At 38.8% G+C, this 27,554-nt stretch overlaps 1 long non-coding RNA gene across 3 annotated transcripts in view; it reads right to left on the reverse strand.

Annotated features, from left to right (window-relative positions):
- The window catches only part of LOC145541470 (uncharacterized), a 499,277-nt gene extending 472,767 nt beyond the window's left edge, over window positions 1-26,510 (reverse strand). For 2 of the 3 annotated variants that reach the window (XR_014079042.1, XR_014079043.1), the window contains exons 1-2: window positions 26,359-26,493; window positions 16,151-16,285 (exon numbers count right to left, since the gene is read on the reverse strand). This is a non-coding gene — a long non-coding RNA (uncharacterized LOC145541470). Of the gene's footprint in view, window positions 1-16,150; window positions 16,286-26,358 lie in introns of all 3 variants that reach the window. The other variant, XR_014079041.1, reaches the window with a different exon arrangement.
- Window positions 26,511-27,554: the final 1,044 nt, after the last annotated feature.

Genomic DNA, 27,554 nt, shown 5'->3' on the forward strand with positions numbered 1-27,554 from the left:
ACAGTCCACAGGGTCACACAGTCAGACATGACAGAAGCGACTTAGCATGCACACATGCATGAGGGAAAAATGTACTAAAAGTGACCAAAATTAAAAATTAAACAGTGGTTAAGATGATGAAATAGAATTAGTAGGTTTTTTTTTTTTTTTGTACTTGGTGGAAGCATTAGGTTCTTTATCTAATTGAGTTTGTATTTTCTTTGGGAGATTTTTAAAAATTTTCTACAGAGGAATTGCTTTTGAAATCAGGTAAAATTTGTTGAATACTATCCAGTTACAGTGCCTAACAGACAGTACATTAGCAAATGTTGGGTAGCTCTGGCATGCTCTGAGTTCATGAGGTCTTCCTCGGGGCACACAGCCCAAGCCAATCTCTCCCAGAGCCAGATGCACTGGGATTGTATCCAACACACCATCATGCTTCCCTCCTGTCCCCAAATATCTCCCTGAGGGGGCCCAGTATTTTGCTGGTCTTTCTACCTGGAGCAGCGCCTAAATTAACAACAGGTACTCAGCATGATTCCTTTTCCTAATGTAACTGACACTTTGGAGCTTATCACACAATAATTATAGAGTTTGAATTATTTCCCTCAGGTATATTACTTTTGGCTTCACTCACAATGACAGGCAGCATTCTCTCTGCCCTGCACCGTGAGCTTGGTGAGGCAGAGAAAGAGGTTCTACCCCCAATATTCTGACCACCAAGGACCCTCTCCCTCACTCCAGCTTTAACTCCAAGTTTCAAAGACACTCATTTACAAAATTGCTTTTATTAAATAACTAGCCTCCACTTTTATTAAAGATAAAAGTCAAGTTTTAGTCACAACTTTAGACAAATATGAGATAGTAAAATTCTGAGAACAAGTATATTTGACATTTTGCTTATCCTGGACAATGATTTTTGTGGGGAAATATATTTTTTCCAATGGGATTTTTACAATTTTAAAAATAACTATTGTATTTCCATTCCATCACCCTCAATACCTAAGGATCCCAAATAGAAAAAGTTTTACCCAAATCTCACTCACTCATGACCCAGTGAGAAGTATGAAAGGCCCAAATAAATTGTTTTCTAGCTGTAGTCACTTCAAACTTTGGTAGACAAAAGGCAGTTCTTACTGCCAAGTCTTGCATTTGGTGTCTGAGGAGAGCATTTTCTGGCTTCCCTGGTGGCTCAGATGGTAAAGAATCTGCCTGCAATTCAGGAGACCAGGGTTTGATCCCTGGGTCGGGAAGATCCCTTGGAGGAGGGCATGGCAACCCACTCCAATATTCTTTCCTGGAGAATTCAATGGACAGAGGAGACTGGCGGGGTCATAAAGAGTCTGACATGACTGAGCTACTAACATACAATGGAAAGAACCTGTCACATAAAGAGGAGGAGTCCTTATTTGTGTTGAGGTTGTTGATCTTCTTGGTTTCAGTAGAACCAGGCATAGTATCAGAGGCCCGAGCAGAGCTCAAACTGAGTTTATAATCAGGGATTATAATAAATATTCCCCAAAGTGCTTTAACTCTTTTTTAATACATTAACACATTTAATGCCTTTTCTATTCTATATTTTGCAACCAAGGTAATAATTATGAACATCTTTGTCCTAGCTGAATTCCAGAAACAGATTCTGAGAAAAGTATTTCAAGGAAAATAATTTTTAATATATAGTAAACATGTAAGAAATAGAAATGTAATATTTTAAAGTATAGAAAAAATGATATAGGGAAGGGAAGTTAGAAAATAAAGCCATTATTAAAACATCTACCACTAGGACAACAGAAGCTGCTCCCTCAGAGAAATTCTGGAAATATGACACTGTCATTTTTATCATTTTTCAAACTATACTGCCTTTAAATTATGATATATTGTGGTCATAGTAAATAAATCTTGTTTTCTATTCTCAGATATATGCTAGAAACTGCCTTTGGATAAATAAATCTCTAACTATTTAATCTTCTTATAATTGCTTTTTTCCGTAAAAGCAAAGATGGAAAAAAAACAAATTTGTATTTCTGGCTTTGGGCTACACTAATAGCTGATAAGATATAGTTGTTAAGAACCCCATGTCTGGAGTTCAGTACTGTGCTCAGTCACACTTACTAGCTGTGCACATTAAATAAGTTACTTAACTTCTCTGTGCTTCAATGTCCTCAACTATAACATGAAAATAATAATTTTACCTACTTAAACTGAAGACATCAAGGGAACATTTCACTCACCAGTGGGCACAAAAAAGGACAGAAACAGTGAGAACCTAGCAGAAGCAGAAGACCTTAAAAAAAGAGGGCAAGAATACAAAAGTATTAATGAAGAACTATACAAAGCTATAAAACTATAAAAAAAAAGGTGTTCATGACTGGGATAACCATAATGGTGCGGTCACTCACCTAGAGCCAGACATCTTGGAGTGTGAAGTCAAGTGGGCCTTAGGGAAGCATTACTACAAACAAAGTTAGTTGAGGTGACAGAATTCCCGTTGAGCTATTTCAAATCCTAAAGTATGATGCTGGGAAAGTGCTGTACTCAATATGCCAGCAAATTTGGAAAATGCAGCAGTGACCACAGGACTGAAAAATGTCAGTGTTTATCCCAATGCCAAAGAAAGGCAGTGCCAAAGAATGTTCAAACTACTGCACAATTGCACTCATTTCACAACTAGTAAGGTTATGCTCAAAATCCTTCAAACTAGGCTTCAGCAGTGCATGAACTGAGAACTTCCAGATGTAGAAGCTGTGTTTAGAAAAGACAGAAGAACCAGAGATAATTGCCAGCATTCATTGGATCACAGAGAAAGCAAGGGAATTTGAGAAAAAAACATCTATTTCATTGACTTCAAAGACTTTGACTGTGGGGATTACAACAAACTGTGGAAAATTCTTAAAGAGATGGGAACACCAGACCACCTTACCTGTCTCCCAAGAAACCTGTATACAGGTCAAAAGCAAGAGTTAGAATCGGACATGGAACAACACACTGGTTCCAAATCGGGAAAGGAGTACCTCGAGTCTGTATATGATCATCCTGCTTATTCATTTTATATGCAGAGTACATCATGCAAAATGCTGGGCTGGATTATTTACAAGCTGGAAACAAGTTTGCCGGGAGAAATAGCAACAACCTCTGATATGCAGATGATAACACCCTAACAGCAGAAAGTGAAGACGAAGTAAAGAGACTCTTAATGAGGATGAAAGAGAGGAGTGAAAAAGCTGGCTTAAAACTCCATATTCAAAAATTTAAGATCATGGCTTCTGGTCCCATCACTTCAAGGCAATCAGAAGGGGAAAAAAGTAGAAGCAATGACAAACTTTATTTTCTTGGGCTCCAAAATCACTGCAGATGGTGACTGCAGCCATGAAATTAAAAGATGCTTGCTCCTTGGAAGAAAAACTATGACAAACCTAGACAGCAAATTAAAAACCAAAGACATTACTTTGCCAACAAAGGTCCATATGGTCAAAGCTGTGGATTTCCAGTAGTCATGTATGGATGTGAAGAGAGTGAAAAAGTTGGCTTAAAGCTTAACGTTCAGAAAACTAAGATCATGGCATCTGGTCCCATCACTTCATGGGAAATAGATGGGGAAACAGTGGAAACAGTGTCAGACTTTATTTTTTGGGGCTCCAAAATCACTGCTGATGGTGACTGCAGCCATGAAATTAAAAGACGCTTACTCCTTGGAAGGAAGGTTATGGCCAACCTAGATAGCATATTTAAAAGCAGAGACATTACTTTGCCAAAAAAAGTCCATCTAGTCAAGGCTATGGTTTTTCCAGTGGTCATGTATGGATGTGAGAGTTGGACGGTGAAGAAAGCTGAGCGCCGAAGAATTGATGCTTTTGAACTGTGGTGTTGGAGAAGACTCTTGAGAGTCCCTTGGACTGCAAGGAGATCCAATCAATCCATCCTAAAAGAGATCAATCCTGGGTGTTCATTGGAATGTCTGATGTTGAAGCTGAAACTCCAATACTTTGGGCACCTCATGCAAAGGGTTGACTCATTGGAAAAGGCCCTAATGCTGGGTAGGATGGGGGGTGGGAGGAGAAGGGAACGACAGAGGATGAGATGGTTGGATGGCATCACCGACTTGATGGACTTGGGTTTGGGTAGACTCCGGGAGTTGGTGATGGACAGAGAGGCCTGGCGTGCTGCAGTTCATGGGGTCGCAAAGAGTCAGACACGACTGAGTGACTGAACTGAACTGAACTGAACTGTATGGATGTGAGAGTTGAACCATAAAGAAGGCTAAGTGCCATAAAGAAGAATTCATGCTTTTGAATTGTGGTGCTAGAGAAGATCCTTGGACAGCAAGGAGATCAACTCAGTCAATCCTAAAGGAAAACAGCCCTGAATATTCATTGAAAGGACTGATGCTGAAGCTGAAGCTACAATTCTTTGGCCACCTGGTGTGAAGAGCTGTCACATGGGAAAAGACTCGGATACTGGGAAAGATTGAAAGCAAAAGGGGAAGAGGGTGGCAGAGAAAGAAATGGTTAGATAGCATCAGGGACTCAATGGGCATGAATTTGACCAAACTCTGGGAAGTAGTGAAGGATAGGGAAGCGTGGCATGCTGCAGTCCATGGAGTTGCAAAGAGTCAGATAGGACTTACCAACTGAACAATGGTGCTGTGGTTAAATTTTCATGAGTTAATATAAATAGCCTAGAACAGTGCCTGGCTCAAAATGAGACCCATATAAGTGTTAGCTGTTATTTAATTTTTCACTCAACAACCATTTAAGAAGCCTATACTCTGTGCCAGGAGCTTTATTTGACCCTCTATTTATTCATATCAATGATACCTGACAGCCTTCTAGTACCTCAACAGTTTAGTTAAACAGGCTAATGACAATAATAGATAGGCAAATTAAACAGATTGTAAGAAACTTTTAAAGTGTGACTGAAATTCAGAGTGTTGTGTGGGAAGAAGTGTTGGGTATAATGGAGGAGTAAAGGTGTCTGCTCACCAGGCGAAGGCTATTGACTCTTCTTATCTAAAGAAGAAAAACACAGAAGTGGTGTTTTTTGTTTTGCTTTTGCAGAAAGTGACATCTCAAATTTGCTTCTTAGAAAAAGAATCCAGTCATTAATGTGAAGGATTGATTGAAATCAATGAAGCAAAACCTCTGCTGTGGCTACAGTCCAAGTCAGAAGCCAGGCAGGTGGGGCTTTCCCTGAGGCAGAGGCAATGGGTACAAGAGCAATGGCAGGTGGAAGGAAACTTTTGTAGGTGGTGACTAATTGGATAAATCTAGGCAGAGAAGGGGCTTCCCAGGTGGCATAGTGGAAAAGAATTCACCTGCCAATGCAAAAGATGCAGGAGACACAGATTAGATCCCTGGGTTGAGAAGATCCCCTGGAGGAGGAAATGTCAGCCCACTTCAGTGTTCTTGACTGGAAAACTCTGTGGACAGAGGAGCCTGGTGGGCTACAGTCCATGGGGTCGCAAAGAGTTGGACAAAACCAAGCACACACACACACACACAGGTAGAGATGAGGGAGGGGTTAAGAAAGACGTTATGAGTTCTAGCTCTTGAAACTTGGCTGGCCACAATATTAATAGGCATAAGCTATACAGAAACATCAGGTTTTTAGCCAGGGGTTAGGGGACCATGATGAGGCTGGATAATGACAAGCAAGTTTGAGTATTCTACAGGACATCCAGGCAAAGATGTCTATTTGGGCATTTTGGATTTGGGAGATAGCAACATGTGAGTATGTAAGTAGATGATCTCACCCAGAAGTTATATGGTGTTTGGGAAAAAATTAGATGAATGGTATTTGGGAAAAAAATTAGATGATATCCTGGTGCCTCACTCACACCAAAATAAACAAATGAGTTGGATATACTTACTAAGCTGAGTATCATTGGAAAAGGCCCTGATGCTGGGAAAGATTGAAGGCAGCAGTAAAAGGGGGTGATAGAGGATGAGATGGTTGGATGGTATCATTGACTCAATGGACATGAGTTTGAGCAGACCCCAGGAGACAGTGAAGGACAGGGAAACCTGGTATGCTGCAGTCCAAGGTCACAAAGAGTCAGACATAACTGAGCGACTGAACAATTCCCAACTTTTCAGTGGCTGAATCTTACATAGAAATCACTGAATAACATCTCTTTCATGTTTCCAGTAAGTTAGGTGTCCATTTTATTTTATGGTAGTTCTCCAATATATCTACTCTAAAGCTGAGAGGATAAATTAAATCTTGATTCAAAATGCATGAGCCATAATTATTATGCAGTTGTTGGATGTTAATCTGTCAGTTATCACTTGATTTCCAAGACTGCACAAAGTGATTGATTCTCTCTCTCTTGTTACTGTATATGTATTAATATTTATCCCAAGGCTGTGCCACTGACAAAGAATTCCTAGATAAAGGAGGCCTGTGTTTCAAGTGAGGATCCCATCATTAACTGTGCTGCTCTGCTAAAATGCTAAAATAACAAGGCTCGTTTTTCTTTAAAAAAGAAAACAGTACACGTGTGCTCCAATGTTTCCACCTTCAATGCAGTGGTCGTTTAGAAGGCTAGACTTTTTTTCCAATGATGCTGCCATTTCTCAGCATCTCAAAACACCATTAGAATTAAGAATAATCATCAAAGACTGCCACTCTTAGTTTAATGTTCTCAATGACAGCACATCTTTTTTATTTAAAGTTGGATTTGATTTTTATGACCAACCAAACATTTGGCTCCAAACATTTGCAGCCAAGTGTTTAAGGTAAACAAGCAAGTTCAAGAGTGAAGCATAATCATAAAATAATGAGGATAATTTTCTTCTGTTTTCCTAATGCTACAGGCAAATCTCAAATACAAAGTCTAAATGGGATGGTATTCTTAGACTAAATGACTATTTAGAAGGAAATACATATTAAATTATACATTCCAATCTGTTCATTAAAAGAGAAAGATCAATCTCATTACTTTGTTATGAAATTTTGCTATTTCAATACTTTTAGATTTCCTAATAAAAAAACTTCAAGATTTCCCAAAGAAATTAATTTCAGACAAATTTTAAGAGATGCTGAAGCTTTTAAAAATACGATATGCTTATAGTTAGTCCTTTACACAATCATTAAGGTTGTGATTAATGACCCAATCACATTAACCCAACACAGACTGGTTTATTACTAATTTAAATCTCCTTGTCCTTTATATATAATGTAGCAGTTTGTTATTTTCTAGTTCAATCCCCTAAAACTACAGCCTTAATTTAACCACACATCAATGTTTTAGATAAGACAGCTGAAATGCTAATGAACAAGTCTAAAAAATATCACTGGACAATTTTTTATTAAAAATAAAATACCCCTTGGGAAAGAGTCACATAGATTGATCACAACAGAATGCTGTTCCCTTAAGGCAAAGCAATGACTTCAGTTTAATTGGTTCACATAAAAGGAGCCTTATTAGACAAATCTGACAGAAACTTTTGGCTGAATGTCATTTTATCTTTAGATTTTTCATCTACTTTCAGAAATACATAATTATAGACCAATGTTTAATTATATGAATAATTATATACAAGCAGGCAATTTGCTTTTTAATACCTACTATGTTCTAGGCATGATGCTATCTATGTAGTAAAGACACAGTGGGAAATAGGAGACATGGGCATGATCCTTATCCTCACTGTGTGATATCTTAAAATGTACAATGAATGATTTCTGATCCTACTAGATTTTTAATTCTCCCTCTGTGCATTAAAAGGAATGCTAACAATGATCAAATATCATATATATTTCATTTTGATGAAAGCTTGGAGAATAATCACCAAAATCAACTGACTATGAAAAAATCTTTAGTAGTCTTGACTTAAAAGAAGCACGTGCAAGCCTGATGGCAATACATGCTGATGTGTCTTATCAGCACTTTTCTTCCAAGCAGCATTGTCTTATTGCATTTCAGGATAATAAACAGATGTTCTCCATTTGTGATACACTGTTACCTTGACTGGTTTACTCCTCCTTTCCTGGGTAACTTGCCTATATATAGAAAATTTCCAAGTTTATTTGAAATGTGGAACAAACAAAAATAAAGAGCAGAGGGGGATGACAGAGGCATATCTCAAAGTATGACAACCGCCCCTTAATTTTTTTCATAAAAGTTTGATGAAGCATTTGAACAGCTATTTTGACATACAAACCCTTACCTATATAATACTTCTTTTTTGAACACTCACTATGAAGCAAGCATTCTCCTTAGCACTTTACATATGTTATTTCATTTAATAATCACAGGCACTCTCCAAAGTAGGTGTTATTGTCCTTATTTTATTATTATTTTTTTATTTCTCTAAACACATTCTGTTTTGTTGAGAATCTGAGACTCAAAGAAGTAAAATAATTTTCCCAAAGTCATCCAGATTAGATTTTTCTGAAATTAGGTTTAAACTCAGCTCTGTCCAATTCTAAAGCCCAGTTTTTAATGACTATCTTATACTGCTTCATAACAATAGGAAGGAGGAGGATGAGGAGAAAAAAGTGAAAGATTAAGAGAACAAATGTTCAGTTTTGAAATTTATTGGTAAATGTAGTTTTTGCAATTCTAGTTAAACTTACTGCCAAACAGTTAAAGCAAAAAGACTGTGGAGAAATAGTTATCCATGTGGAACTAAAGAGGGGCCTATTGGGCCCTTCCTGGGACAAACCCCTCACCCCCACTCCGCTCATATCCTCTGCTTTAGCTTCTCTCCGGAGAACGTTGGTAACAGTACCTGAAGCACATTGCCTTAACATAGATGCTAAAACCCTTATCAAATTGAAGAAGTTAACTATCTGATGACCATGAGCACATAGTCCCCAGACTGCCTGGTGCCTAAGAATTGATAATGTTAACCCCACAACGTATTAACACTTCCCTATTACCTCACTATCAACCAGTCACAGAATTGGGCACAAACTGATCATATACCCTGGGACGCCCCTCCCTCATCTTGCCTTTAAAAATGCTTTGCTGAATCCTATTGGGGAGTTCAGACTTTTGGAGCTTTAGTTGTCCTGGACTCCTCGTACCTCACCTTACAATAAGTGTTGCACTTTCCTTTACCACAACCCAGCATCAGTAGGTTGGCTTTACTGCTCATGGGCAAGTGGACCCAAATTTGGTTCAGTGACACATGTTTGACCTATATCCTAAATAAAACTAAGAAGAAATATACTTTGTAATCCCAGGTAGGTTGTGGGTTCCATTAGCTAGTCATTTCAATTATTATCTCTTTTCCATATTGAGTTGTCAAAAGCAATTTTGATATCAAATCATCACTGGTAGCAGTTCTCAGATGTATTCACATTTTTCTATACACTAAGATCCAAAGCTATTACTATCTCTTTGAAGTAGATATCAAATTGATCTAGGATGAGCAGGGTAATTATTTTAGTCAATAGTCCCTACTCTCAAACTCTTCAATCTTTTTATCAGAGTGCTGACAGAGACAGAATTGACTAACTTCTTACCTAGCCAAGGTGTAAGGCCACAGTGCAAGAACTAGGAGTGGGGAGTGAAACTGTGGGGCTGGCTGCACCCCCACTGGTTCTTATAAGAAAAGGACCTCCACAGTGAGAGAAAAAACAGTGAAGTCACAGACCCAGGGAGGAGCTGATTAACAAACAAGAATGTGGAACTATAATCCAATTTGAGCAAATCCTAACATATTTTGTAGGGCCGGAAAAGCATCACCTCCAAGTTCAGACTATGGCAATGTTACCATAAGTCCATAGTATTAATGCACAAGATACTTGGATGCAGGGGAAGGGAGACAGAGCAACAGTGAAGCCCCAGGATTCAAACTATTGGGTTGAAAATTCATTTGAGTTTTTTGTAAGAGTTTATGAAAAAACCAGAAAGGACTTTTTGGCCAACCCAAATAATTGGCTGAGATAAGGGCAGTGTCAGATGACAGAGAAGAGATTAAAAGGGGATTAAGACAAGCATGTGACCCAGACTTTCTCAGGAAGATCTCTCCAGAAATTATAGAATCCTTATGCCATTCTGGCCAGTCGGTGAACTTAGAGTCAGGAAACTAGATCACCAGATTTACAAATAACCACTAAAAAAAACAAGTGGTGCTAGTGGTAAAGAACCTGCCTGCCAAAGCAGGAGACGCAAAAGATGCAGGTTCCATCCCTGGGTTGGGAAGATCCCCTGGAGAAGGGCATAGCAACCCACTCCAGTATTGTTGCCTGAAGAATCCCCATGGACAGAGGAGTCTGGCGGGCTACAGTCCACAGGGTTGCAAAGAGTCGGACACGACTGAAGCAACTTAGCATGCAAACAAACCAGACCTTTTGAACAGTAGGGCTTCAGTGGGCCTCCAAATCTGATGTAGGCCAATCTTATCCCTTTGAAACAGTTCATAGCACAAGGGAAGCTCACACAAATCCATAGCAAAGTCCCAACTTGGTGAAGATGTTGAGGCTCTGGAAAGACCCCAAACATTATTTTCTGGCAGTTTCTGGGATGATGATGGTATCCAGGAGTATTTAATATGTCCCAAATATGTATGCTAAGAACTACATACACAGAGATGAGTTTGATTGTTCTCAAACAGGTTCACTTTGTAATTTATGAAAGCATTTTGAGTAGTAATAATGAGTGGGGTCAGGATGGCGTTTAGCAAGTATGAGCCAAGGATTGAAACAGTCCGTACAATAAAGAACCAATGAAATTGAAAATTCCAAGAGTGTCCCTTTTGACACAAATCTGATCTAGGTCAATCCTACTTGCTCCCTTGAAATAGCTCTGTGAGTTAGTTCAGTTGAACTTGATGATATAAAAATCATCTTCTTCACTTGTTAAAGGAGAAAACTGAGGTTTAGAAAGGTTAAGCAACTTATCCTTGATGGTTGGTCACATGCCTTATCAATGGCAGAACCAAGAAAATAATCCAGAAAGTCTAGCTCATTGTTCTGCATACTTAAGTGCTGAAATCCTATCTACAAAATGACTCATGAGGGCTGAGTTAGGAAAAGTCACAAAGGTAAGAAAAGTAGCAAGTGAAGAGTTTTCTATTTCAATATTTGTCAATACAAAAACACTGTTTCACTATTTACTTTATGCTTGTCCAGTACTGTCTCAAGTTGAGATAAGTAAAAATGGTACTATATGCAAACTTTGGGAAGAAACTCACCCTGGCCAAAACAACCTCTAAATAGCTATTCCTTTCCTTTCTATTTAATGCAATATAATGAAAAGTACACAGGACTGACTGTGTACTAAGTTTCTAATTTTGGATGGCCACTAACAAATTTGGGCAAGTCACATTGCCTATTCCTCAGTTTTTTTCCAAATATTAAATGAGAGGTCTTAATGATACCCCATATCTTTTCAAGACCTATGGGTATTATTTGTTTTACTTTCAATGGCATGTGAGGCTGGACATGTATATAACATATTTGGCTTTGATAAATATCCATATCTTTTAGAAGAAGGCTGATTACCTAGGGATAATGCTAAAAATTAGCTGTCCTAAAGATAATACAAAAAATTACCATCAAAAACGCCATGACTGTCCGTGGAGTACTGTGAGTGCCTTACATTCACAGGGCTCAGTTTTGCCTGTATGAACACTAATATTTCACATGTACCTCCCTAAAAGTTATGAGAATCTTGGAGTACAAGATTAAGAAATGATCTTATTTGATGGATTTAAGCTGTAAAATTTTAGCAACACACTGCTTATAGGAAAAGCATAAAAAATGTAGTTGCTTTTGCTAAGGTTTTGCAATACTGTTGATGCTTGTGATGTGGAATCCTGCATGAAGGGATAGAGCATTCAAGTAAACACTTCCAGACACAGAGAGTTAGAAATTGTCCTCCTGCCTAGATGACAAAAAATGTTCTGAGTCTCTGTCCTGTGTCCTCTCAGGAAATAATGGGGAATAAGGTCAACATTCTATGAACCAAACACGCAAAATTCTTGCCAGAATAGGCTGCCACACTAACCTCCCCAACAGATAGTCTCTTAAAATAGTTAAGTGTAAATATACATTTTTAAATTCATAATTGGATTAACTCAAAGTAAACATACATATTGACATGATTCTCCACATCTTTTTTTATACTCTGAAATTTCTTAACTGAATTTTGATCTGAATGAACCTATATTTTAGTGAAGCATCTCCTTCCTAGGGACTTTCCCAATAGCTCAGTTGGTAAAGAATCCACCTGCAATGCAGGAGACCCTGGTTCGATTCCTGGATCAGGAAGATCCACTGGAGAAGGGATAGGCTACCCACTCCAGTATTCTTGGACTTCCCTTGTGGATCAGCTGGTAAAGAACCCACCTGCAATGTGGGAGACCTGGGTTCGATCCCTGGGTTGGGAAGATCCCCTGGAGAAAGGAAAGGCTACCCACTCCAATATTCTGTCCTGGAGAATTCCGTGGACTGTATACCCACTCCAGTATTCTGTCCTGGAGAATTTCATGGACTGTATAGTCCATGGGGTCACAAAGAATCAGATAAGACTGAGTGAATTTCACTTTACTTCTTCCTGTCTTTTCTTTCTTACTGGAGATTATATGATTGGAGTCAAAGAGAGAACAAGCTCTTAGATTTTGACACTTTGTTCTCTGTATATTTTTCCCATGCTCTCTTGTATAGACTAAAGCTAAACCACAGCTACAAACATCTTTTTTTAATTTTTTTCTTAGTTTATTTATCTATTTTTTAACTTTACAATATTGCATTTGTTTTGCCATACATTGACATGAATCCATCATGGATGTATATGTTTTCCCCTTCCAGAACCCCCCTTCCACCTCCCTCCCCACCCCATCCCTCCGGGTCATCCTGGTGCACCAGCCCTGAGCACCCTGTATCATGCATCGAACCTGGACTGGCGATTCATTTCACATATGATAATTTACATGCTTCAATGCCATTCTCCCAGTCTGCTTACTATTATACTGAAAAATAAAAGGCTGCTATCTTTAAGAGAGGAGGTTAACACCTCAGATGAGGAAGAAGGTATGTGTTTTATAATTAAAAACACATATCTAAGCTTAATTCAACACTCTTTAATTTCTGAAATCCTGGAGCTTATTTATTCTAACAAAACATTAGCCTGGACAGTCCATTAGCCTGGAACAGAAGCATAACATGGTCAGAATCTACTTACTTATTTTTGGTATTCAATAGAGGCTAATTAATATTCTTTTCTACATTATGGACTCGAGAAATAAATGAGATGGCTTGTGTCACTTATTACTGAAATAGCTGACTAGGTGGATATGGTTTGTATGAGTGGAAGAGAGTGTTTCCTAAATGCTGAACCCAGAATCAGACTAAGCTTCCCTAGGGGCTTAGATGGTTAAGAATCTGCCTGCAATGCAGGAGACCTGGGTTCTATCCCTGGGTTGGGAAGATCCCCTGAATCCTTCAGGGCACGGCAACCCACTCCAGTAGTCTCGCCTGGAGAATTTCATGGGCAGAGGAGCCTGGTGGGTTACAGTCCCTGGGATCACAAAGAGTGGGACACAACTGAGCAACTAAGCAAGCAAGCACCCACCCATAGGCAGTGCTGGGTAGGACAAGGTTCTCCCTCTATGCTCAGCCAACAAAGGATAAACCCTTCACTGGAGAGGAATAGAGCACAGACTCCCTTCAGAACAAAGGAAAGTGTAGATCCAAGCACAACCAATTTGCTCTAGCCAAACTCACCAATCACTACTCAGTTTCCCTGGGAACAGCTGAGCAAAGAGGCAGAGGGAGAGGCTAGGAATGTTATACCCTGCCCCTCCACATGGAAGAAAACATGGGAATGGGGAAGAGGTATCATTCCTAATGCTGCAAGTATCACTTGATTTGGGGATGGGAGGGTAGAGAGCAAATTTATATCCCTATTGCCTAGTATAATCCTTTAAACAGATATTAGGAAAATGTCCTATGTAGATTACCACTTACAATCTTAAGGATTATATTTCTTATAATGCAACAACTATCCCAGAGATAGATAATACAGGGGCATTTATTTGGGGGCAGAACTTTACATCTATTCTAGCAACTGACCTGATAGTCAGGAGGAACAGAAGGAGGGACAGGTCAAATTTCAGGGAAAAGGATAGCATTATGATTATGAAAAGAAAAAGGTTTTATGAAAGCCTACTAAATTACTTTCTTCTTCCCATGATACCCATATGAGTTGTGAGAAGGTTTATCTAAATGAAACCCAAATCAAGATGAGAATTGTTCATGTTGGCAATCTAGGTACCAAACTATTTCCATGTCTAGTGATGTTTTTTTAAATCACGTATTTCCATCCTGTTAGCTCTCCAAATTGCTCCTCTCACACTGAGTGAATTTCTCTATTTTAAAATCATTCAGACTTAAATTAGTCATACCCCATTTGTCACCTATAAATATAGCTTAAAATACGAACTATAAGACTTTGTCCAGAGTAAGGTATGGAATCTCCAGTTAAAAGTATTCTCAACATTATTAAATGTGTTTTTTTTTTAACATGGAAACAAGTTTTGTATTTGCTTACATTCCAATGTTTCAGATTTGTTTTTGTTTGTCAAAGATGTTTAAAGGAATTACTAAATTTTTATTGTTTAACATCCCTTAATGATTGCATTAAGAAAACAAGATTATTATCTTCTAAAGGAGAGATTCTTTAAATCCATGATATGATATGCATAGCTTTAACAATGATAAATTCAATTTTGGAAACCTCTATTGAATTGTGACAACTAGATAATTTGTGCCATTACAAAGAGGATCCATATTAATCTACTTCTCTTTGTTATCAATGCCTAATTGTGGAGATGAAATGAGGATGGACAAGGACTGGTATATTATGATAGTTATTTTACAAATATCTATGGGGTCATTTCAATCTTAAAGTCACTTGCATTCATAACCAATTTGTTTTGTCTTCCCTCATACCTCATGGAAGACTCCTATGTAGAAAAAAGGCATATGATTTCCTCTAAGACTCCAGCTGAGCCTACACAAGATTCGGTATGTACAATGGTCTCATCTGCTCTCCCTAGAAATAGCTCAAAGGTAGAAAGAGAGCAATGATACATCTGATGACAGCAAAGCATCTTGTCCAACCTCCTCATCTTGCCCCTCAACCATAATCCCATAAATAATCCTATAATGTCAAGACTGTACTGGTAGTGAGCTCTCTGGGCCCCCATCTGGAAGCTGGGAAAGGTGAGGTCTTAGTCCTTAGCTCTCCTGCCTGAAGTCACATCCTGTGAGAGACGGAGTCAGAGCTAGAAACAAGAGTTCCTGATCAAGCCCAATTTCCTTTTCTTTATCAAACCTGGGGCAAGAACTGAAGCTTAAATAAGAGAAACATAAGGGGAAACAGTGAGGTTTTATGCCTTAAACTCTACAAAGAGAAGAGATTTCCCAAAAAGACTCCTTTTACCAAGCATTTTAAGCTTAATGTTTGGAGGATGATTGTTGGTTACCTGAAAATGTCCATAGTAAGCTTTGGTTTTTTTCCAGCCTCAATAAAACAGATCTATACTTAAATCCTTTAGAACAAAATTCTGTCTCTACTACAAAGCATATCAAAGATCAAAAGTGGGAAATGTGGGGCCAAGGGACAGGAATAGGAGGTGGAAGGCTACATTCAATTACTTGCTATTCATATTTTGGTACATTTTAAAGAAATTCCAGATAAGTTTATTGACAGGATTTATGGGATGACTTGGGTTTCCTCAGAAGGTATGTTCTTCATGAATGTATATTAACCCAAACAAGGTAATTCTGTCCTCATTTACAACCATCTGTTGAAAATGGATTTTTACGAGCTGTCTTCTCAACAAAGAGAAAAAACAGATGTACATTTAACCCCAAATCACAGAATCACTCAGCCTGTTCTAAAGTTTGATAAGATGTCTAGGATGTCATATATACAAATTAATAATCAGCCTGTTTACTTTGTGCTTTTGTAGCATAATAGTTCATACAGAAAAAAGTCCATAAAGGAAACTGTTTAATTTTAAAACTCAATACAGCACAGGTCACCCTGCTTTCTCTTTACTCACATCATCACTGAACTTTTATTTTTAACACTTTAAAAGAATCAAAATTGATTTGAGCCTACTGAAAATGTCAGATTATTGTCCTGAAATGACAGTGAACAGAAGGGTCTACAGGAGAGGAACAGAACTGGCAGAAGTGGAGATTCACTGACCTTCAGAGGACAAATCAGTAATGCAGGCGTGGTACAACTTTCAGTCTGCAAATTTCCAGCTACTTTACACGAGCTCAGCTGCAGCAAGAAGCATTAGGCTGTTTCTTATTCATCATTAAACAATAGAAGGTCTTTCTGCAAGAGTGGATAGAACTATCAACATTTAAAGAAAGAGAGTTTTCTATTGATTCTATCTTTCTGAAATGATCTATCCTGTTTTCCAAAAACAGTATGTATATTCCTTCAAAGCCGGGTCAGATTTTATAGTGCTTTACTTCTACTGTGTCCAGCAAAAGCTTGGAGCCCACAAAATACTTGTCAATTGTGATAAGGGTAATTAAATGTCATATTAAAGCTCCTTCCAAAACACTGGGCGGAGAGTCAGAGGACCTGCTTTCAACACTTGGTTTGATCATTCTGTTATACATATGAACGTTATATGCCTGAATTTCAGTTTCTTATCTTTAGAATTAATTCTTCAGTCCATGATATATATGAATTATCAATATTGCATGATATATAAGGGGCATAAAACAAAACGACAGATCTATTAGGGAGCAGTTTTACAGCATGTCAATCTAGAAACCCCTAGAGTCTCTTGAACATGAAAACCCTGTTATAACCATGTAGTTAGTTTATCCTTACCAGAGCCTCCCAAACTACACTTGCTTCAATTGACAGTCCAGATATATTTTCAACATCTTTGTATCTGCATTTATAATTTATCCCAAATCTCAACTCTCATATATAACAGTTTGTTCAATGAAATGTCTTTATATGAGCACATGGCTAAAAATCATATTCTCAGAATAGAGCATCCAAAGATGAAACAGAAAGGAAACATATAATATCACCATAGTTAATTAGAAAATTAATAGTAATCTTGATTGTTAAGCACTACAGAGAATACCAGTTTTAGAGTTGGAAGATGTTGGATTCTAGGACTGCCTTTTTACTTTGGAGACTTACTTAATATCTCTGGGACTCAAGTTCCTCATCCATTACCCATTAAGAGTATCTTCAGGTGATTAGATCTTCACTGCCCTCTCACAGAGTTAAGCAAGAATCACTAACATGAGATAAACGTGTTTGTAGACATATATCGTAATGTTCTTTATCAGTTCAGTTCAGTCGCTCAGTCGTGTCCGACTCCTTGCGACCCCATGAATTGCAGCACGCCACGCCTCTCTGTCCATCACCAACTCCCGGAGTCTACCCAAACCCATGCTCTTTATAGAATTAAGTAATTAGAAATAGAAGAAATATTGAATCAATATCTTCACTCTTCTCCTTTCCCAAGTGTTGTTTTGTTTGATTTTGCTTTGACAGATAGGTATAGTTTAAATGACTGCAACCTTAGAGATGGGAAGAAAGGTAAAAAGTTGAGTAATAATTGTCATAAAGGACACAAATTGCTCACCATGTTCACAGCACCACCCTCCCTCCCCACCTGCAATGCACACAGCTTATAATTCAGGGTGAACTGCTATAAAGTGACTACCACATGAGAAAATACTTGTTCCATAAGCATTTGTCATATTCCATTTATCACAGTCGTATCAAAAGGAAATTTGCTATGAGCCATCTGTAAGGATGCCTTTTTAGTAATGGTATGTGTTATAGAGAGTGTTTAACCAATAAACAGTTACCACTTAATTATCTATATTTGGATTGTTCACTTTGTTTGTTTTCTCTGACAAACTTTAAAAACCAAACTAGCTTTCCTTTGTCATCGCCCTACAATGTGAGGAGCTATTTCTCCCCACCCACACACATTCTCCAGTGTGTATTTTGGAAATGAAAACCTATTTATTATTATCCTAAGCAAAATTAAGTTATGACTGTAAATCTGCTGCCAAAACACAGTCAGGACATCTTCCAAAGGCAAATATAAATGATTTGAGGTCATTCGTTTTTACTCTCTTCTCTGTTCCTCTCCAGGAAGAGAATCTACTTTATTCTTTGTTTCAAATGCCCTTTCTTTTAGTTTCCCTGCTTTTCTGCCACTTGCAATCTGCACTGTTCAAATCAGTACAACGATGATCTGAAATCTGAAGTGAACTGAAAAGTCACCAATGGACCATGTTTTAAAAATTGAGATTCACAGGTCCTTCCCCCAGAGATGCTAATCACTGGAAACACACGTGTTAAAGATCACTGCAGTAATTTCTTTGACACATATGGAAGACCACTTGTTTCACACAGATCAGAATGGACCCACGCTCGATTTCCTACGTGCAATCATTCACTTGGCTGTTGTCTTAACCCTCTGACTCTGAGTGCTTTTAGTATCTGGATATTAACAGTGAGGACCTTTCATTTCAAAGCATCTCAAGCAATCCAGCTGTACTTTATTTTCGACCTTATTTTAGTCCTGGATATAAATATTGCAAGGCCACCAAGTTTTCCAAATTAAGATAAACAGACACACAAAGAGCACTTCTAAATATGACCTACTTAAAGTTAGCATGTTCTTTAATTTTGAAAAACTATTTACCTACTTTAGCTTCTCTTTTATAAAACATGGGTTGCTTATCGAACCCTCAGCTGGGGCAATTTACTTCTCTAAGTATTTCATCAGATTTTCAAGCCAATTAGGATAATTATCAGCACAATTTAAACAGATTTCTTACTTATAGCTACAAATATCTCTCAGAGAAAACAAGTCCTAGAGCTTTTTAACAAAAAGAGTTTTCTGTCAATAGTAGGTGAGTACTACTTTCCATGCCTCACATAAGTGGAAGAAATATTTCTTCTAGCATCCATTTGCAGGTCATAAAGAAAGCTTTCCTCCTCACTCCTAACACTGTAGGCTCATACCTACATTTCTTGGTGACTAATATTTGAGTACACATCACTTCACACTGACACTGGCTGGAAAACAACATCTCTGACCATCTCATTATTTAAAAAGTGTGAAGCTGTCTTGGCTATCCTTCCACACTTAGCCTGGAATACCTCATTTTTATTCCTTGTTAAGGAAACACTTGCCTAAGAAGCAAGGAAGTCTTGTGCTTGTTGTGCTGTGATTTAGCTTCTCTCTATTTTTATAAAGAGTCATGATCAAAAGCGCACCACTCACTCGTGTCTGACATGGATTCACGTGGGGAGAGGGTAGGCTTGAACAAATGCTTTAAAGAAGAGTTCAGGCAGGTTAAGTTCAGTGAAAGGCCATAATCCACCCTGAGCACAGGCCAACTGATGCATTTTCTAAGATATGCCAACTACACAGGGAGCGAACAATGCATAATTCATTACCAGTTTTTGAAAGCCAAAAGTACATGTTGCCATCAACTTTCCCCTTTCATTTAAAAATCTAAGTGTATGCTGAGGGAAATGTAATCACACAGGTCAACTTTGTCAATTGTAATTTTGGGGAGAGTTATTTGAATAGTGAAATGAAAGTGAAAGTCGCTCAGTCATGTCCAACTCTTTGCAACCCCATGGACTATACATGCCTTTCCCTTCTCCAGGGGATCTTCCCACCCCAAGGACTGAACCCAGGTCTCCCACATTGCAGGCGGATTCTTTACCAGCTGAGCCACAAGGGAAGCCCTATTTGAATAAACTATTCAATTCAAGTGACACTTTTGAATGTCCATGGGGTGATCAGAAAATATCAAACAGATGTCCAAATGTGAACAAACAACAGAGACTTATCAGCTCTATTTATACCAAGGTTAACAATTGAAATCAACATATAAAGAAGGCACCATTTTTTTTTTTTCCAAAAAAGTCATAGGGACATTGGATCAAGATGGCAGAGTCGGAGGACATGAAGCTCACCTCCCCCCGTGCACACATTAAAATTATGCCTACATGTGGAACAATTCTTCTGGAAAACCAACTGAAAACTAGCAAAGAACTCCTATACAACCAAAGCTGCAAGAAAGATTTCCATGTAACTGAGTAGGACAGAAAAAAGGTATAGAGTTGGGATTTCTGCCCACAGGAGGGATGTGAAAGGAAGAGAAAATCTGCATGGGCAGACCTTCACCCTGGGGAGTTCAAGCCACAGACTGGGCATCCCAGTCCTAGGGTCCAAGAAGAGGAGACCTTGGCTGCTGGGAGTACTGCTGGGACAGATGAATGCACTGGAAAAGCCTAGACTCTACTTGAGGAGAGTGTGTGAATGCCAGTTTGTCAATGAAGAGGATGGAGAGAGCTCTACACTGGTGGCTGCTGCCTTGCCACCCTCCCCAGTTTGAGCAGGTGAACATTCTGGCCCCGCTCATTCCACACCACAGCTTGATGTGGGATGCAAGCCAGCCAGGCCCTGGGAAAAAACTCAGTCTAGCTACACAGTGACAGACCAGAGGCCTGGTGTGTGGTCCAGGTAGGGCAATGATGGCCATCTTCAGTGCTTAGTCAAGTGGTGCCAGGAACCAGCATGCCTCAGTCCCACTCCCAGCAGATTACTGTGGCCCCATCTGTTCCATGCCACATCTTGGCACTGTATCTGGAACAGACAAATTTCTAGAAACATACAGCCTGCCAAGACTGAGTTAAGAAAAACAGACAATCTGAAAAGACTGATCATTAGAAGTGAAACAGAATCTGTAATAATAATAAAAAAAATTCCTTCAACAAAAAGTTCAGGACCAGATGGCCTCCCTGAAGAATGCCAACAAACATGTAAATAAGTTCTACCTATCCTTCTCAAACCATTCCAAAAATTGAAGGGGGGGAAACATCCCCAAATTCATTCTACAAGGCCAACATCACCCTGATACCAAAACCTGACAAAGACACTGACAAAAAAAGAAAATTATACATCAATATTTGTGATGTATATAGATGCAAAAATCATCAACAGAATACTAGCAAACTGAATCGAACTAATATACAAAAAGGATCATTCACTATGATTAAACTGGACTTATTCTAGGGTCACAGTTCAGTTCAGTTCAGTTCAGTCACTCAGTCGTGTCTGACTCTTTGCGACCCCATGATTCATAGCACGCCAGGCCTATCTGTCCATCACCAACTCCCAGAGTTTACCCAAACCCATGTCCATCGAGTCAGTGATGCCATCCAACCATCTCATCCTCTGTCATCCCCTTCTCCTCCTGCCCCCAATCCTTCCCAACATTAGGGTCTTTTCCAGTGAGTCAACTCTTCGCATGAGGTGGCCAAAGTATTGGAGTTTCAGCTTCAACATCAGTCCTTCCAATGAACACCCAGGACTGATCTCCTTTAGGATGGACTGGTTGGATCTTCTTGCAGTCCAAGGGACTCTCAAGAGTCTTCTCCAACACCACAGTTCAAAAGCATCAATTCTTTTGTGCTCAGGTTTCTTCACCGTCCAACTCTCACATCCATACATGACCACTGGAAAAACCATAGCCTTGACTAGATGGACCTTTGTTGGCAAAGTAATGTCTCTGCTTTTAAATATGCTATCTAGGTTGGTCATAACCTCCTTCCAAGGAGTAAGCATCTTTTAATTTCATGGCTGCAATCACCATCAGCAGTGATTTTGGAGCCCAAAAAAATAAAGTCTGACACTGTTTCCACTGTTTCCCCATCTATTTGTCATGAAGTGATGGGACCAGATCCCATGATCTTAGTTTTCTGAACGTTGAGCTTTAAGCCAACTTTTTCACTCTCCTCTTTCACCTTCATCAAGAGGCTCTTTAGTTCTTCTTTGCTTTCTGCCATAAGGGTGGTGTCATCCGCATATCTGAGGTTATTGATATTTCTCCTGGCAATCTTGATTCCAGCTTGTGTTTCTTCCAGCCCAGCGTTTCTCATGATGTACTCTGCATATAAGTGAAATAAGCAGGGTGACAATATACAGCCTTGACGTACTCCTTTTCCTATTTGGAACCAGTCTGTTGTTCCATGTCCAGTTCTAATGGTTGCTTCCTGACCGGCATACAGGTTTCTCAAGAGACAGGTCAGATGGTCTGGTATTCCCATCTCTTTCAGAATTTTCCACAGTTTATTGTGATCCACACAGTCAAAGGTTTGGCACAGTCAATAAAGCAGAAATAGATGTTTTTCTGGAACTCTCTTGCTTTTTCGATGATCCAGCGGATGCTGGCAATTTGATCTCTGGTTCCTCTGCCTTTTCTAAAACCAGCTGAACATCTGGAAGTTCTTGGTTCACATACTGTTGAAGCCTAGCTTGGAAAAAAGGTAATTACTGCTGGATCATCACTAAAATAACATACATATTATAGAAATGGAATAAAACTTGAGTTTCAAACTCCTATATATAAAGAGTCTAAGCACGTACTGCAAACAAATGCGGCAAAAAAAGAGAGCCCTATGGGAAACCATAGCTCACGTGCATGTTAAGCATTTGTTGTCATGAGAGTATGTGAACCCAGGGATGCCAGATTGTCCTATTTATTTTAGGAAAGACAAAAGTTCAAAAAAAATTATAAAACTTAATTTTTAAATTGTATCAGCTAACTCAAAATTTTAAAAAACATTATGAGAGCCAAATAAAACATATCTGCAGCCCACATTTAGGTGATGAGCTGCAAGTCTCTAAGTTGACAGGAAGTTTCTAAGCAGAGCACATCTGGGAGAAGAAAGCCTAAGGGATGAGGCAGATCAGAAACAAGTAAGAGTTTTTAAAGGAAAATTGTTACTTCCATCCAACAAAAAGTGTATACAATTCAAAAATTTCACAATTCAAAATTTAAAAACACCAATTAATAGAAAATTAGGGCTGCTTTAATTGGATAAATTGGGCTTCCCATGTGGCTCAGTGGTAAAGAATCTGCCTGCCAGGTAGGAGGTGTGGTTTCTATCCCTGGGAAGATCCCCTGGAAAAAACAGTGGTGACGCACTCCAGTATTCTTGCCTAAAAAGTCCCATAGACAGAGGAGTCTGGTGAGCTACAGTCCTTGGGGTCACAAAAGAGTCAGACAAGACATAGCGTGTAAACAACAACATACTGAATAAATTAATGCACTAATAGTAAAGTCGTACAAGGCATTGTGCTAAAGCATTGTAAAGGAAATAATGATGAGCAGGACTTCATCCATGTCTTTTAGAAGTTTACTCTTTAGTGCAGAGAATAGGAAGTTAACAGAATAGTGGGAATACAGGAAGAATATGAGGTCATTAGAGGGTAAGTACAAAGTTTCTTTCAAAGAACTGAGAACTTATATTTGGACTGCAAGCTCAAAAACATTTCCAGAAGACTGAGTGAACTAAAAAGCAGTGGAGACCAGGTTATTCAGTCATTCAACAGATGACAAATACCTACTGAATGCCTCCCAGACATAATCTGGGTGTACAGGTTACAACAATGAATAAGACACTAGAGATCCTGAACTCAAGGAATTTACAGTTTAGAGTGGGGTAACAAATAATACAGTTGATCATTGAACAACATGGATTTCAACAGCATTGGACACTTGCATGTGGATTTTTCTGATATTTTTATTGTACAGATCTTTAAGTTAACTAAGTACAGGAAAATGTTTGCATTTGATTAAAGATTACAGTATTTAGAATCAAAAGAACTAGTTTGAGTCCTGATCCCATTCAAATTGTTTCAGCTTCATGTCCTTGGGTAAGCCATTAACAATTCCTTTCTTTTTGAGGCAGAGAACACAGTTACATGGATTTTTAACTGTGCTGGAAGGGAGGAGTTAGCGTCCCAACTCCCACATTCTTTAAGAGTCAACTGTATATAAGAAAGCAAACCAAGAAAAGATTACTTCAAGTACTGAGAAGTGTTGAGAAGAAAATCACCAAGGATCAGGATAGACCTGCCTCCTCCATTTACAGAGGTGGTATTATTCTCGCTATACATTCAAATGGAAACTCAGGGGCCCTGAACTGCCAAACCTAAGTCTGAAAACAGAATGTGCTTATTTCCTTGACATGCCATATCTGTCACCTCTAAAGAAATACACCTCTTCACGCTGTCTGTTGCTGTCTTCCATCACACATACAGTAATGAGATAAAGAGTAAATGAAGCTTAGTAGGGTAGGCAGGGAAAGTGTCTCTGGAGAGGTCACATTTAAGTTGGGAAGCAGGATGTGAGTGGTTCTGAGGCATGTTCCATGCATAAGGAACAGTAGGAAGGAGACCCAAGAAAGGATTGAGCTTGATATTCTTCAAGAACCGAAAGGAGACCAGCGTGACAGGAATAGTGAACAATATGTAGTATAGAAAGGTTGGGGTCAGTAAGGTTGGCAGTGGTGAGTACTGTGGCCATGGTATGAGTTTAATTTTTTTTCTGGATGCAGAGCGATGTCACTGGAGGATTTTAACGGGAAAGTAATATGATCAATTTAGGCCTAATAAAGGTCAACCTAGTTTGTCTTTGAAAGAGGTGGTGGTAGGGGTGGAAGGAGGGAGTAGGGAGCAAGTGTGGAGGTGGGAGTGTCACTTGGAAGGTTCTATCAGCACTTAATACCCTGGACTGTACTTTAGTAAACATGCCATTCCTCTTACCAATATGCCATGCCTCTTACCTGTTATCTAACAGAAGTTATAGCCAACACCATATCTTATCACATGATTAATTCAGTTCAGTGAAACCTCTGATGAACATTCCCATGATGATATTGACAAAAATACATTTTCTTATTGCTTAGCATGTGGATGACACAACAGTGAAGGGGTTTTGGTATACCATGTGACTTGGCATACCAAGAGATAAGGAATTGATATATTTGGGGGTTAATTTGAAGTTAATTTAACTTGAATAACATAGAAAACACCTATTTTGGGGAATGGTGTGGAGAAAGAACAAGATTTACATTGTATTATATGCCACCTCAATTTATACTATAAACATTAAATAATATTGCCTAAAATGGGCTTCCCTGGTGGCTCAGCAGTAAGGAATTCACCTGCAATGCAGGAGATGCAGGAGACACGGGTTTGATCCCTGGGTTGGGAAGATCCCCTGGAGGAGGAAATGGCCACCCACTCCAGTATTCTTGCCTGGAAAATAGCATGGACAGAGGAGCCTGGTGGACTATGGTCCATGTGATTGCAAAGTGTTGGACATGACTGAGTGACTGAGCATGCGTGCACTCATTGCTTAAAATACATAGCAATTCACATCACACTATCAGATTTCCACTATGTTCTTTTTGTAATGGTGATTATATTTGCCTCCAAGGAAATAACATTTAACTCTTAAAATTAGAAAACCTTAATATAGCAAATATTTCTTCCCCAATGGATAATAATCATTCAACAGAATAATTTAACTTCAGATATGGACCCTTAAGTAATTACAAAGTTACTTCTGAGATTAAAAATTCATAATATACACAATAAAGCCAATAAATCTGAAAAATCAAGAAATAATAAAAGATTTTTCTTGAGTTATATTCTATATCTATCTAGAGACATGGAGAGAGACATAGAGAGAGACAGGGAGAGATAGAATAGATCCAAGAAGAAATGAATATTGAATTAGATGAATTATTAAGGACATTAACGTGGTTTTCAAAATTCTCCTGTAGTGATCAAAACACTTTTACTGTATAATTTTAGCAAATTTCTAAGGAATAGATGACCTCTACCATATAAAACTGTTCCTAAAGAAAAATTATACCACTTATATAAAGACTGGAAAGAATAGGTTCTGTTGCAAGTGACAGAAAATCCAAAGAATCAGGATAGCAGTTTTTGTTTTGGGTTTTCTTTCCATCTTGTAAACTTGAGTTTTGCCTCTTGACCTGGGTTAATTGTGAAGATTGACAATCAGAGATTCAGGTTCATTGTTCTTTCACTGCATGGTTCAACATGAATACTCTAGCACTAGGCATCATTTCTGCATTCCATCCAAGTAAGAGATGATAAGAGATTGTATTTCCCTTTAAATACAGTTCTCTGAAACTGCATAGATTTCTTTTTATTACATCCCCATGATTAAGACTTAGTAACAGCCACATGTAACTCTAAGACAAGCCTGGGAAATGTTGGCTTTATCCTGTATAGCTATATGCCCAGTTAAAATGCAGGGCTATCCTCAAAGGAAAAAGGATATTAGATGACAAATACTGGTCTCTGTCAAAGAAAGACTTTAAATATTGTCAATATTTGGATTCTTGTCTGAGGAAATTAACAAAAGAAAAGCTACAAAAACCAGTGATAACATTAATACAGTTTCTAGGCTTCCCTGATAGTTCAGTTGGTAAAGAATCTGCCTGTAATCCAGGAGACTCTGGTTCAATTTCTAGGTCAGGAAGATTTGCTGGAGAAGGGATAGACTACCCACCCCAGTATTGCTGGGCTTCCCTTGTGGCTCAGCTGGTAAAGAATCCACCCACAATGTGGGAGACCTTAGTTCAATCCCTGGATTGGAAAGATCCCTTGGAGAAGGGAAAGGCTACTCACTCCAGTATTCTGTCCTGGAGAATTCCATGAACTGTATAGTCCATGAGGTCACAAAGAACCAGAAAGGACTGGGTGACTTTCACTTTCACTACTGGATACAAAATGAACATTCAAAAGTCAATAGCATTTTGATTATGGCACTAATAGCTGGTTCAGTTCAGTTCAGTTCAGTCACTCTGTCTTGTCTGACTCTGCAACCCCATGAACCGCAGCACGCCAGGCCTCCCTGTCCATCACCAACTCCTGGAGTTTACCCAAACTCATATCCATCGAGTCGGTGATGCCATCCAACCATCTCATCCTCTGTCGTCCCCTTCTCCTCCTGCCCTCAATCTTTCCCAGCATCAGGATCTTTTCAAATGAGTCAGCACTTCGCATCAGGTGGCCAAAGTGTTGGAGTTTCACCTTCAACATCAGTTCTTCCAATGAACACTCAGGACTGATCTCCTTCAGGATGGACTGGTTGGATCTCCATGCAGTCCAAGGGACTCTCAAGAGTCTTCTCCAACACCACAGTTCAAAAGCATCAATTCTTTGGCACTCAGCCTTCTCTATAGTCCAACTCTCACATCCATACATGACTACTAGAAAAACCATAGCCTTGACTAGAACCTATTCTTTCCAGTCTTTATATAAGTGGTATAATTTTTCTTTAGGAACAGTTGTATATGGTAGAGGTCATCTATTCCTTAGAAATTTGCTAAAATTATACAGTAAAAGTGTTTGTTGACAAAGTAATGTCTCTGCTTTTAAATACGCTATCTAGGTTGGTCAAAACCTCCTTCCAAGGAGTAAGCGCCTTTTAATTTCATGGATGCAATCACCATCTGCAGTGATTTTGGAGCCCCCCAAAACAAAGTCAGCCACTGTTTCCACTGTTTCCCCATCTATTTGCCATGAAGTGATGTGACCGGATGCCATGATCTTAGTTTTCTGAATGATGAGCTCTAAGCCAACTTTTTCACTCTCTTCTTTCACTTTTGACAAAAGGCACTGTAGTTCTTCTTCACTTTCTGTCATAAGGGTGGTGTCATTTGCATATCTGAGGTTATTGATATTTCTCCTGGAAATCTTGAT

This window comes from Giraffa tippelskirchi, chromosome 3, assembly GCF_054371585.1.
Source record: "Giraffa tippelskirchi isolate mGirTip1 chromosome 3, T2T-mGirTip1v1.2.pri, whole genome shotgun sequence".
Taxonomy (NCBI): domain Eukaryota; kingdom Metazoa; phylum Chordata; class Mammalia; order Artiodactyla; family Giraffidae; genus Giraffa; species Giraffa tippelskirchi.